Below are 14,178 nucleotides of genomic sequence, written 5' to 3'. Positions count from 1 at the left end.
GAGGAAGCAATGGTAAACCCCTCCTGTATTCTACCAAAGAAAACCACAGGGCTCAGTGGTTTCCAGGAGTCGACACTGACTCAACGACAGAACTAGTTAAGCAGAATGAATTCTATACCGTTACGAATATACATCAAAAGTCTAATTTTATTGGGCTCAACAAAACAGGGACATTAACTGGACATATCATGAACAGCTAAAACTTAATTTAAGTGAAAAGCAGTTAATTAGTTCTCCTTCTTCAAGGAGGAACATTACAGTTTAATGAGAATTAATAATTTCACAATGCCTCAAGCAAAGTATGCTGTAAGCACAGCATTACAAATAGCTATTTAAAATTAATGTTCCGAGTTATTACATATTGCCAAATTACCTATAATGATTTTATGTTGTACTTCTAGGTAACATGTATACTGAGGTCACAGTGGACATTAAGACACTTTTTTAAAGACACAGATACTTGGATCTTAAATACACGAATAGAAAGCCCCACTGAAATCAGTGGGACTTCGTTACAAGCAATGTGACTGGGTCTGAGCTTCCTGATGGCAATCTACAAAGCACATTAAGTCAGAATACTTTGATTTCTGCCTGTTTAGTTCCACTGAATGCCTGGCTCTTTAGATCTGGGGTTGCTTCACAAACTAAATCACATAAATGTCACTGTGCCCTGTACTCAAGCCCCCAAACCACTGGAGATGCCAACAGGAAGAGGAAATGTTGAGTTGCTCAAGGTATTATAATCTCTGCCTCAAAATTGTCTCGTGGCTGGATTAGGAGACTGCTATCTAAAGGTTATTCTAGGCTGACTTTGGGGAGGAGAGCTGTAACATTTTCACACCCAGCTTTTAGTTCACACCTTCTCCAGAATGGAGGCGTGCATGTTCACATATCTGCCAAATTTACTCCGAAGTCCCTGTGAGTTGTCGGGGCACTTCACAAACAATTCTGACTTTTCATCGCATGTTATCGTGTAGCCCGATTTATAACCAGAGTAAAAAAATCCACTTTTTGTGTCTGGGTTTGTTTTTGGGTTTGTTTTTTTGTTTTGTTTTTTGGCAACTTCGAACTCATAGAAAAGCCTTGCAGAAAACCCATGGTAAAGCTTGCTGTCTGGGAAAGTTCCAGGTCTTGTAGCAAGCATTCATTTTCCCCCTTTGCTAAGCAAGGTCTGCCTTGGTTTGCATTTGGATGGATGACTACAAGGGAACATTGTAAGATATTCCCCTTAGGGGATCTCCTTTTCCAATTCTTAGGTTCACTCTCTAGCATCTCCAGGGCTGGAAGAGACCACTCCCAGTCAGTGTAGATAGTACTAAGCTAGATGGAACAATAGCCTGACTTGGTAAAAGGCAGCTTCTTACGTTCCTATGAAACTGTTCCAGGACTTCTGGTCCCTGCAAGGGCATTTAAAAAAATGTTGGGTGAGTGGTCAGGGGTGCACCTAGATGATTTTGGCACCCAGACCAGCCCTTCTGTGAGGCCTCCCCCCCCCCCCCACCAGGCACTCCCCCCACCGCGAGGCCCCTAAAACCTACTTTTAGCCATGGCTAACCTACATGCCATTTTTGTTTTTGTTTTTAAACAAAGCCGCCATGGCTGTGGGGGGGGCAGCTGAGTAGTTGACCTCCTCCTCTGCCCCCACCCCCTCCTACCCCACCCAGCAGTGGCGGCAGCAATGGGGGGGAACTACCACTGCGAGGCGCGCTTGCGCTGTTCAGAAAAAGATTGTCGCAAGCCTGTGATGTCACCGGCTTACGATGATCTTTTTCTGAACTGCACAGGGATGCCTCGCAGTTCAGAGCAACCGCTGGGCAGAGAGGACGTGCCCAGCGTTCACTCCCCCCATCGCTGCTGCTGCTGGGTGGGGTAGAAGGTCGACTATTCGGCTTGCTCCCCCCCCCCCAACCACCCCTCAGCTGCATGGAAGCTTTTTTGGGTTTTTTTAATGGCACATAGGCACAGGGTGGCTGTAGAAGGCCCCCTGGCCATTTGGAGCCTCCCCCTGGACCTTGGAGGCCACAGACCGAGGCTCCAAGGTCCGGGGGTTAGAGCGCCTCTGCCAGTGGTTCATGCAGGCTTTGCCAGTTCTCACAATTGTTCAGTTACCCAACATTGTGTGGCAGAGGTGCGTGTGTTCCTGAAAATTGTGGCTGGAGCGATAATAAAAACAGTGCGCCTCTTGGCTTGATGTGATGCCAAACCAACATTAACCATATGAATCTTAGATCTGATCAGCAGTGGTTGTTATTAATTATTATTATTATTATTTCAATTTCTATACCACCCTTCCAAATATAGCTCAGGGCGGTTTACACAGAGAAATAATAAATAAATAAGATGGTTAAGTGTCAGTTTGGCACTGCACTTTTAAGCAGCACACAATTGGGAATGTGTGTGCCTCTATTACCTGAATTTCAGTGGCAGAACAATTGTGAGAACCGTGCCATGCTATACAGTGAATGATATTAATCTGCCTGGTTCAATAAGCTCAAATCTGGGTGCCCACACCCTCTGAGGCAAAGTGATAGCTATAGGACTTTCTCATCAATGGCACCTCAGTTCACTTGGTGCCTAAAAGTTATTTTGTCTTCCTGAAAATCAATTACTTTTAAATAGATTTTTATGCTCTGATTGTTATAAACTGTGATGTTTGGCTATTGATCATCATCTTGTGTGTTGTTGTTTTAAAATGATTAATTATAAAATTAATATTGTTTGTTAAAATTGCTGTATACCTCTTGGAAAATGTCTAAATAATTGAATATATTTTAAATAAATTTCTTAAACAAAAATATTTATACCCCCCTACCTTTCTATATCATATGTTCAGGGTGGCTCAGTATTAAACAAAGAACTACTGATCCAAAAGATAAGCCCTAAAAAACAGAGAAGGAACCCATTAAGCAAATACAGATATCTCCCATAAGTCGTGGCATACGTTCATAACACAAGGGACTAAGGGAGCAACGGAGAAGTAACATACATCATGGCAGGTCAAGTGCCTATTGGAAATGGAAAGTCTTTGCCACAAGGTGGATGTCCATCAAAGAGAGAGCAGAGCTGGTCTTGTGGTAGCAAGCATGTCATGTCCCCTTAGCTAAGCAGAGTCTGCCCTATTTGCATATGAATGGGAGGCATATGAAGTGTGAGCACTGTAAGCTATTCCCCTCAGGATGGAGCCACTCTGGGAAGAGCAGAAGGTTTCAAGTTCCCTCCCTGGGTTCTCTAATTTAGCGCTGAGAGAGATTCCTGCCTGCAGCCCTGGAGAAGCCACTGGCAGTCTGTGAAGACAATACTGAGCTAGATAGATCAATGGTCTGACTCAGTATATGGCAGCTTCTTATGTTCTTATATTCCTAAAGAGAATGTGCAGGGCTGGCTTCCCAGAGAGAGCAAGGGGTACCTGTTGTGTCCTAAACCACTTAGGGACATCTAAAGTAATAAATATACCAGGTTAATCTAACTGGGTAGATTAACTCTCAGCCCCAGAATTTGCTACACCTGAGGAGAATCTGAGGAAGCAATGGTGAACCTGGAAGCTCAAGCCTTTCAGAGAAGGAGTCTGAATTTGCTCACCCACTGAGAGGAGAGGAGAGGAGATCTTGTGGTAGCAAGCATGACTTGTCCCCTTAGCTAAGCAGTGTCTGCCCTGGTTGCATATGAATGGGAGACTAGAAGAGTGAGCACTGTAAGATATTCCCCTTAGGGGATGGAGCTGCTCTGGGAAGAGCAGAAGGTTCCAAGTTCCCTCCCTGGCATCTCCAAGATAGGGCTGAGAGAGATTCCTGCCTGCAACCTTGGAGAAGCCCCTGACAGTCTGTGTAGACAATACTGAGCTAGATGGACCTATGGTCTGACTCAGTATATGGCAGCTTCCTATGTTCCTACACAAGGGTGTTTGCTCTCCTGGGGGTTCCTGTTGGAGAAGGCTGAGGCAATTAAACACTGTGATGGTGCTGTCTGTATCCAGCTCTAGCAAGGCAGCTGGAGGCACAAACTCACAAAGGGAGCTGTTGAGGTTGGTGCCAACTGAAGGTGTTCTATAGCCAGCAGGTTGGAGTCTGGGTGGATCCTGAAAGGTGCACAGCTCCAAGCAAAGTTGCTGCCTTTCCCACTACAGACGTTAACTAACATGTCAGAGCTCGAATGATTGTATGATCACCAGTTTCTGTGGTTGTCAGTTGTCATGGTGCTTAACTTATCCAGTTGGACCTCATTATCTGTGCTGGTTCCGTTCCTGCAGATTACCATGGGTAACGAAACCATGGATAATGATATTGGGTAATTCATGGGTAATGAAACCATGGAAATTGAAATCGGGTGTCAATTAGACACCCGTGAATACGTGAAACCACAGATATAGAATCTGTGTATAATGAGGTTCTCCTGCATACATTTGTTTACATAAAATTGTCGCAGATTACATTTTATAGCCATTTGACCCCACTGTTTACCATTTTCCCCCTTTATACGTGTGTGTGTGTGTGTGTGTGTGTGTGTGTGTGTGTGACCACAACATGTGTGACCACAAAATGTTGCAGTATAGGGATCATGGAATAGGTTATATCTAATGCTGAATGTTGCTAGTTTATTGTGTGACATGTACAGTGATCAGCATATTAATTGATTCAGTGTGCAACTTCCCCTCGGTTCCTCGAGAGCGTTCACATATATGCAGTTGTGTGTTTTTTTATTCGGGGTGGGGTTAACACCACACACAAAATGTGTCAGATCTTTCTCCCTCATAAACACAAAGGTGTGAAATGGCTGGTGAGAAAACTAAAGAGTTTTATATACCTTTCCTCTCAGAAGCAAAAGGGATTTTGACTGTCTTGAGGTACTATTTTTCAAGCTGAGAAATGTCTCTCTTTTTTTGTCCAAGCCCTCCTTCTCCCCCCCCCCACCAGTGGATTCCATTAGATCTACCCATCTGCTTGTGTGTGAAATGCACTCTGAGCCTATGAACATTCCATCGCATTGACTTTCTTGGGCTCATTTCTGGGAAGTGTTGACCCCCTTAGGGGAACTCTCCCTTCCTCGCCCCCACCCTCTCCATCAATATTTGTCAAACCTGTGCTACTACTTCCAGTCAGTGACTAACCACTTCACCCAACCCTATAATTCATATAATTCATCTCTCTCCTCCTTGTGCTGGGCAGCCTATTGGCATTTGGATATTAATACAAAATGCCAGTTATTACCTTTAAAGCCCTGAACAGTTTAGGTCCGAGCTATCTTAGAGAGTGCCTTCTTCTGCATGACCCCCCACTGCATGTTAAGGTCATCTGAGGAGGTCCATCTTTAGTTACCACCAGCACATCTGATGGCGACTCAGAGGCGGGCCTTCTCTGTAGCTGCTCCTGGGCTGTGTAATGCACTCCTGGCAAAAATCTATAATCTGAGTTCATTATTGGCCTCCAGGAGAGCCCTTAAAACCTATCTGTTTGGCCTGGCCTTCCAGGGTTTTTAAACTGTTTTAAATGTTTTAGTTGTTAATGGTTTTATACTGTTTATCAATTGTTTTGTAATGATTGTAATGACCCCTGATTCACGGGTTTTATTTTTGCTGCTGCACACAGCCCAGAGTTGTTTGGATAGGACAGTATATAAATGTAATAAAAAAACAAACACCAGTACCGATGCTGCAGGGGATGGGTTAACAACTTTTGGAAGCCCTGTCTTATTTCTGCAAGACAGATGTCAGAGCTGAAGCACCTCTGGAATCTGTTCCTTCTGATTCCAAAGGCTTTTCCAGAGAGTGAGACAAAGTACATCCCTGCTGCATTTTTAGCCTTTGGAGGAAAGTCCTGGTTCTGATCCAAAGGGAATTGTGCAATATTGAGGCCACACATGATTAGAAGAGGGGGGTAGTCTTGCTGTGCAGCAGAGAGGAGAGAAGAAAGCCACAATACTGTTTGCTCTGTTCAAGTTTGGGTAATGTGTGCTCCAGTGACCTAAGACTGGTGGCCATGAATCGAGGCTGAAACTGACTGGTTTCAAAGCCAGAATTAGAGAAGGCCCTTGTTAGTTTCAGATTAGCAGGAATTCCTGCTAAGGCCTCAGTGCAAAGGCTGAATGGAGTGCTCCTTCTCTCTCTCTCTCTCTCTCACAGAGAAAGCGAGTCTGTCCACATTCACCCCTCCCCCCACTCTCCCATCTGCATTCGGACATACTGGAGAGCGTCCTTTCTGCAGTCAGCGAGACTGCAAAGAGGCGGGAGAGAGCGAGCTGTGCAGGCTTCCTTCTTGATTGAAGAGCAGCCCTCACAGCCAATCAGAGAGGGAGAGAGGGTGGAGCTACCTACCTCAACTCCAGTCTGACTGAATGCAGCCTCCAGTGCTGCATTTGGACAGAATGGAGGCTCCCTGGACCCTCAGTTTGGGGCAGCAAAACTCACTACAAACTGAGGGTTCAATTTGGAGTCTCCTCCATGCAATCTCGGGCCACGCTACGGATGGGACTGGAGTTGCACACATTTGGACATAACGGTAAAGAAACCGCAGGTCCCTGCAACCCAGGTCCGCTGTTACAAGTGAATGCAGCCTCTGACTATGTTTCCCCACACTTTCCTTTTTGACTGATTAGTTTCAGTTTCCAGGTGAGTTCCCTCTTTGCAGACTGAATGCTGTGGCTTTAGGCAGGGGAGATATGTCACATCCTCAGGGAGATCACGAGTCTTATCCAATAGGGGCTCACAAGACTCCCACAACCGCACTCCAAACAGCACTCTGAATCCAAATGAAAACTAATGGCACTGTAAGAGAGCCTTCTGCTTCATGAACCCTGACGCCTATTAAGATCATCAAGGGAGGTCAGCTTGTGGTTGCCACCCATGTGCTTGGTGGTGACCCCAAACAAGGCATTTTCTAGGGTTGCCTCAAGGCTCTGGAACACACTCGCACATGAAATCAGAATCTCCCCATCTCTAGATGTTTTAAAATGACTTTTGAAAACACACTTGTTTTATAAGGCTTTTAGTTTATGATGTTTTAAAGTTTTATTTATGGTAATTTTAATCTGTTTATATGATTTTTAGGTTTTGGTTGGGTTGTAAACTGCCCTGAGATTTTATATAAGGCGGTATAGAAATGCAACAAATAAATAATGAATAGAATATGCACATAAACTGCATATTCAAATTGCAGCAATCATGTGTATATTTATTGCTTTTTGTTGATGTTGTCACCAGCTTTGGAAACTAAAACTCTAAATAAACAAACAACAACTTTTTCTAATCTGCTCAGACAGTCAGCTGGGATGTTCCACTGACAGAAGTGCAGATTGAAGGAAGCCTGTCCTACTGGGTCTGATGTGGCAAGAAAGATTCTCTGTAGGCCATGGCCTGCCCTGGTCTTTCTTCCCATTTTCATGGTTAATATCTTGGTCCCTCCTGTGGAAAATGCAACCACAATGAGCTGTGGTAGCTCACTGCTCTCATGACAATAGTGAGCCAGGGCAGTGGAGTAGTTATTGCATGGGACTTGAACCAGGAGGACTTTTGTTCAAATCCATGCTCAGCTATGAAGCTCACAGTGTATCCTGGGGTATCACTTTCTCAAAGCCTAACCATAGGAGGAGATCAATGCGCTGTATACCACCCTGAATTCCTTGGAGAAGGGGTAAGATGAACCTATGGGCTGACATCCAGAGCAACAAGCCACTTGCAGAAGGCTACACGCTAGTGCAAAAATGTTGTGCTAACTGGTAGCGCTAAGTCTGGAGCTTGTATTCCAGATGAGTGTTGTGCATCTTGTGCAACAGTTGTCCAACTGCAGTGTGCTCCATTTATTGTAATGGGACCTTTTACACAATAATGCTCTTGAGCAACTTCTGATTTTAGTGCAACTGAGCCATTCTCTTATGCTCGTATAATAGTGTGAATTCCTTATGCCATTCCTTGCTCTAGATGTTGGCCATGATAAATAACCTATAGTGACTCAATAGATAGATTACACATTCTCCACTATGCTGGGAGACGCTCGCTCCCTAATGCTATATAGACTGCTTAGCATAATTGGTTAATCCAGGACTGTCCTTCAATGTTTCCTTTTTCTGTCCTCGTGGTACCATGAATAAAGAAGAAGGGTCAGCTAGTGTTAAATGTTGTTTTTCCCTTTGGTTTAAACCAGGTCCTTAACTTTAGTTTAATGTTGGTTCAGGATTTAATTAGAGCACACTGGGCATCAGCAGTTGTACACTAAATCATCTTATCACCATCTAGCTACTTAATCTTATAAGATGATTAGCATCTTATTACAGTTCTTTATTAAATATTGATGCCAAAGGTTTTCCATTCAGCATTTGCAAATCCTTTTAGTCAATTAACAGTGGAACAAAAAGCATTCCATTACGGGTGAGAGCTACTGTAATTATGTTTATTTTGTACATTAGTCTGGTATGTTTAATATATGTATGGTGTGTGTGTGTGTGTGTGTGTGTATACATCTTTAACTATATAGCTGCTATAAGTGTAGTTCAGTTATTTTATTCATTTGCAAATACAATTTCTTACAAATCACTTTTATCTTATATTTAGCTTATTGTGGTTTTTACATTGTTTGCTAAAAGGAGTTTTGAATATCCCATCAATTTGGTTTTCAGCCTCAAGCTCAGTATGATGAGAAAAAGATAGAAGAAGCTAGAAACCAGTCATAAAATGATCACTATCTAATATAGAGCTGATGTAGGCTATTCGGGAGCTGGTTTCTGGCCCAGCTATTTACATTTTTGTGTGTGTGTGTGTGTTTGTGTGTGTATGATGGTGTCAACTGAAGATAATTATTCCTGCTGCTAATGGAATGGACTTAAGTCCATGAAAGCTTATGCCTCCATACGCTTTTGTCTGAAAATATCTCTTTTGTTTTTACAGCCACAGGAAATGCCCAAGATGGCTCAGAAAGAAAATAACAATCTTTTTTTAAAAAATTAAAAACACCAATCTACAAACCATAGAAGCAGAGGAGCAACAATATGCACAAAAACCAAAGGCCACTATTTAAAAGAAATACAATCATGCAAAAAGGTCTTCAGATTTTGATAAAAAGATGCCATCATGGAGGGGGCCTCTGGCAGGGGTGACCCAAGGTATTGTGGTGCCTGACGTGAGGCACCAATTTTTTTCCATGCCCTACACCCCTGGTGGGAGCCACTCCGCTTTCAAAAGTGTGAGGCTGTTTTCACGGGCAGGCAAGACTGGGCTAACAGAGCCAAGCCCGGTCTTGCCCATGTATGAGACCCTGCGGGATGGCACCCAATCCCGGTGGGGCCTCGGCGACAAACCAGCCAAGCCAGCAACCCTCTTAAATGGAGGTTAAGGGAGCTAGTGCTCCCTTAGCTCCGTTTTTAAAAATCATCTGCCAGCCCAGGCTGCTTGCAGCTGGGACTAGGAAACTGCAGGTCTCCTGGCTGGAATTGGAGGAATCACCATAATGCACCGTGCACTCACGCAGTGCATAATGGGAGTTCTGGGGGCCGGTGAAATGCGTTCCAGCCCACGACCCTCCACGCTGCCCGAGGAGGCTACTGCAGGTTTGGGCGCGCGATCTCTGCACCCAGATCAACAGCGAGAATCGTCTGCAGGGGTGGTAAGCTTTTTGAGACTTCCTCCCCTTCAAGCCCTTTCTCATGGATCAGGAGAAAGGGCTCAGACTCTTGCAAGTTTTGAAAGTGGGTGGGGAGGAGGGGAGGTTGCTGGCAGTCCCCTCGTCTCTTCTTATGCTTCTTGCAAGCTTTGCACAAAGTGTGAGGAGAAGCACTCCTTGAAAAGTTTGCAAGGGTCATATCAGTCCAGAGGACCTGCTCCAATGGCAGTGACGGGGGGTGGGGGCACCTTGCTGGTGTCTCAGTCATCTGCTGCCTAAGGTGACTGCTGCATCTTGCTTTATACAAGGAGGTGAGTCTCACAATCAGTGAGACGCGCCAGAAGGGGGTTTGCAGGGAAAGCGGGCTTAGCAATTTGCAGGGAAAGCGGGTTTTGCAGATGATCTGAAGGCAGCCCTGGGCGGCCAGATCGGCTGCCCACACGACGGCTGGCTCCATCACGGAACCGGCGGGGGCTGCGGGGATTGGGGGCTGTGCGGCCCCCGGAAGTTCCAGGATGCCCCACACGAGGGTGCGGGGCATCCTGGATAGACACCCCGAGCCCAGGAGGCTGCTTGCAGCCTCCCGGTCAGGGGTCTACTCGTGTGTCGCCATGCGCCGCGGCAACAAACGAGCAAAAAGATGTGGTTAAGGGAGCGCTCGCTCTGTTAACCCCGTCTTCAGAAAGGGGTATTTTTGAGGGCTAGCTGCTGGAAGCCACATGACTCCCATTGCAGCACACAGCCGCCCAAAAGCAGGCTAGGCGCCGTGATTGCCCAAAAGCCTTGGGGGCCCCCCAGACCCTTGGGGCTTGGGGACAATTGCTCAGTGGTCACTACACCCTTGCCTCATGTGCTGCATTATCTTGGCTGCCCCTGGATGTTCCAAATCACAGACTATTAATTCTTGCAATGTAGGAGTGCCTCCCAAATATCTGTTTATAGTTCTTTTTGAGACATCTTTTAACAGATGTCTCTATTTCATGGAATCAGAACTGAAGCAATGATAAGCAAAATTATTTTCCTGGGCCCACACAAGGTTTCTGTGGCTGAGCTGAAAAACTCCAGGCTTTTGGATCTCAGAATGATGCCTAAGGCATGAGACCATCATCCTTTCTAGGAGATTCCTCCCCTCCCCACTCCAATGCCTGTTTCTGGAGAGATAGGCCCAGCTGTTTGTTCTTTTTATCCCTGGTGACTGTTTTACATCTCCAGGGCTTTCCTCAAATGAGAGTTAAATGCACTTTTGTTAACTTGAAAATGAAGAATCTGCTTTATATTTCTTATCCAATTGGTTGCAAGGGCCACAAGGCCAGCTTCTGATCTGAACTTCACAGCTGCCTCTTCTCACCCATAAAGGGATGACCCTCAGCTCTTGATTCTAAAATTTTTGGGAAGGGTTAGGGCTTGATGCAGAACTCTGTTTTGCAGCAGAGGGCCATGACAGCAGAGAGGAAGCTCAGAGACTCCAACTGTCCTTATTTATCCGGGACAGTCCCTATTTCCTGGAGTCTGCCCCTGGTAAATCATTGACCCTACTTTGCCTCTGTTTCTACCTTTTGGGGATGCCATTCACCCCCCACCCCCAGGGCTCCCTGGCATTGTCATTCCTCAGGATTTAGCTCCCTCTCCAGTTCCTCTAGAAATTACTGTAAATCCAAGGAGGTGGATGGATGCATAGTATCTGTAGTGCACTTGCATATAGGTGGATGCACACGAAGGCACTATGCAGTGCAGCACATATAGCAGGTGGAATCCAGTTTTCAGCAATATGCGCAATGTGCGTGCTTGAGCAGCAATGTGCAGGCTTGGGCGGTAATCCTGCATAGGAGAATTGGTTCTGACAACAAGTGTATGCCCGTGTTCATCTGTGAAATGTTGGCAGGCTTGGGCTTGTCTCATCTGCTTTAGTAATCTGGAGTAATGTGCTCTGCATGCATTTTATTATCTGCTTTTCTTTTGCAGCATGCTTGTAGTCAGAAATGTATTTTGCGCCTCCCGCATTGCTTAACCAGCCCCTCCCCCCATGACAAATTAACAGGATTTCCCCTATTTTCATGGGTGAAAAATTGGAAGGGTAGGAAAGCATCATACCAACATACAAGCTGACCTCCATGTGACTTGCCTCATTTATAGATGGTAGGTTTGCTTCCTGGGAACATAAAAACATAAGAACAGCCCTGCTAGATCTGGCCCAAGGCCCATCTAGTCCAGCATCCTGTTTCTCACAGTGGCCCACCAGATGCCGCTGGAAACCTACAGGCAGTTGTTGAGGGCATGCCCTCTCTCCTGCTGTTACTCCCCTGCAACTGGTACTTAGAGGCATCCTGCCTTGGAGGCTGGAGGTGGCCTTTAGCCACACGTGTCATTTCTCTCAAATGCATGAAGGCAGCCGAATGACTAAAAACAGGTACTGTACAGTACTTGGACATAAATACCATTGTGTTCAATGGAGCTTAATGCAAAGTAAGCATGCATAGAGTTGCAGCCCAGGTAAGCAGAAGGGGCCACCCACAGGATAAGATAAGGCACTTGGTTTATAGCACAGTTCTGGGTGAAGGTGGCCCAAGTTACTGCAGTGCCTGAAGCGAGGCTCCAAAGGCTGCCTTGCCCCACACTGCTGGTGGGGGCCACCCCCCTTTCAAAACTGATCCTTGCAAGCTTTGAAAGTGGCACATGGGGCCGGGAGAAAGGAAGTTTGCCAGCAGTCTCCTCTTGTGTTTCTTGCAAGCTCTGCAAGGCGTGAAGACCATCCTGAAGAGCTGCTCCCATCGCAGCAGCAAGGGCCATCATGCCACCCTGCTCTGATGCCCCAATCATTTATTTATTCAGTACATTTACATACTGCCCCCTACAAAAAAGTTCTTGAGTGGCTCACAATATAAAACCATTAGAACATTAACATAATAATTAAAAGAATTTAAAATACAATAAAGACTCTAAAACCAAAGCTTTAAAACGATAAAGCCTGACTAAACAGGTATGTTTTTAGGTCCTTATTAAAAACACTCAGAGAAGGGGAAGCTCTAATTTCATTAGGAAGCGCGTCCCAGAGTCCCGGGGCAACTCTAGAAAAGGCTTGGACTCTAGTTGCCACCCACTGAGCTGGTGGCAACCACAACTGGACCCTCCCCAGATGATCTTAACAGGCAGTGGAGTTGATGAAGAAGAAGGCGCTCTCTTAAATACCTCGGACCCAAGCCGTTTTGCGCTTTATAGGTAATAACCAGCACTTTGTATTTTGCCTGGAAATTTATTGGCAGCCAGTGTAGTTCTTTTTAAATGGATGTAATAAGATCTCTTCGGCTGCTACATTCTGTACCAACTGCAGTTTCCGAACTACGTGCAAAGGCAGCCCAATGTAGAGCACATTGCAGTAGTCAAGCCTGGATGTTGCTAATCCTCTGCCTGATGTGTCCTTGCCTCATAAAAGGGCTGCCCCTGATTCTATGCATATTTACTCAGAAGAGTGTTTCAGTAAGGCTTGCTTACTTACCCCCAGGTAAGTATGTATAGGACTGCAGCCTTAAATGATGGGGTGATGTTTGTTGGGTTTTTGGCCGGTGTTTTAAAATGACTGTGTCTGCAGAAGGAAGGCATGCATGGCAATATTTGTGTCAATTTTAATAGGATGCCTGATCAGATCACGTTTCTTGCCAGCCTGGTGGGTGTTTAAATGCCTTTTAAAGAGCGACCAATAACCATGAGTGGGTAAAAGTATGTCAGCTTTAGTGGAGGTAGACTGGTTTACGCACTTATGGAGCTATCCTCTCAAGTACTTCTTTTGCATAGTCATTTCCTTTGTTCTCTATTGCCTTGCTCTTATTGAGAATTTCAAATGCTTCCCTGTAAACAATTTTCTTTCTTTCTTTAAATCCACTTATGGTGTTTTTGGCATCCGCGTCTGACAAGAGAATGAGTGTTTATCTCCCTCAGAGGTGAAATACACCGAGCTTCCCAAAAGTCATCTATGATCAAGATGAACCTGAGTGTGGAAAGCATATAAACATTTAGGTTTAACCTTTCTTAACCTCCTACATGGGTTTGTAAAAGGAACAATGAACTTGACCCAGTGCATTTCCTATGGGTATAATGTGACCTGCAAGGGTTAATGGCTTGTGGGCTTGCCTTGGGCTATCATCTCCCCCAGCCAGTCATTAATCCTGAGCCCCATCATTATCCCTTAAATGGAGCCTTTGAATTGAAAATGATTTTGGAATGGAATTTGCTGCTACACTGAGCTTCATTCATCACTAGGAACTTGCCTCCTCCCTTGGAGTTAGGTGCATTTACTTTGCTGAGGATAACTGGTTGGAACGCCTCTGCTAATTACCTTAAGAAGAGTAAATAAAAAGAGTGGTTTTTAAGACTACAATCCTATGCACATTTTCCTAGGAGTAAACCTCTCTAAACACTGCGGGACATACTTCTGAGTAAACATGCATAGCTTTGCACTCTGTAAAGGACAGGAGAAGTGGAGTGCAACCAGCTCTGAGATGAAATGGCTTTTGTTTAGGTCTTGTGTACATTTGGGCTGTACTAGTAGTTTCCAACATTTGCTAGAAGGAAAGAGTGCACATGACCTATACTATTTAAG

At 45.1% G+C, this 14,178-nt stretch overlaps 1 long non-coding RNA gene across 3 annotated transcripts in view; it reads left to right on the top strand.

The window, feature by feature from the left end:
* Positions 1-14,178, top strand: part of LOC128330466 (uncharacterized) — an 86,630-nt gene that overhangs the window by 32,738 nt on the left and 39,714 nt on the right. The window contains exon 4 of one of the 3 annotated variants that reach the window (XR_008310111.1): positions 8,873-9,156. The exons of the other annotated variants lie outside the window; for them this stretch is intronic. This is a non-coding gene — a long non-coding RNA (uncharacterized LOC128330466). Of the gene's footprint in view, positions 1-8,872; positions 9,157-14,178 lie in introns of those variants that run through there. 3 annotated transcript variants of the gene reach the window in all.

The sequence above is a fragment of the Hemicordylus capensis genome, chromosome 6, assembly GCF_027244095.1.
Source record: "Hemicordylus capensis ecotype Gifberg chromosome 6, rHemCap1.1.pri, whole genome shotgun sequence".
Taxonomy (NCBI): Eukaryota; Metazoa; Chordata; class Lepidosauria; order Squamata; family Cordylidae; genus Hemicordylus; species Hemicordylus capensis.
The sequence above is the reverse complement of the archived record's forward strand: the minus strand, read 5'-3'. Positions and strand labels throughout refer to the sequence as shown.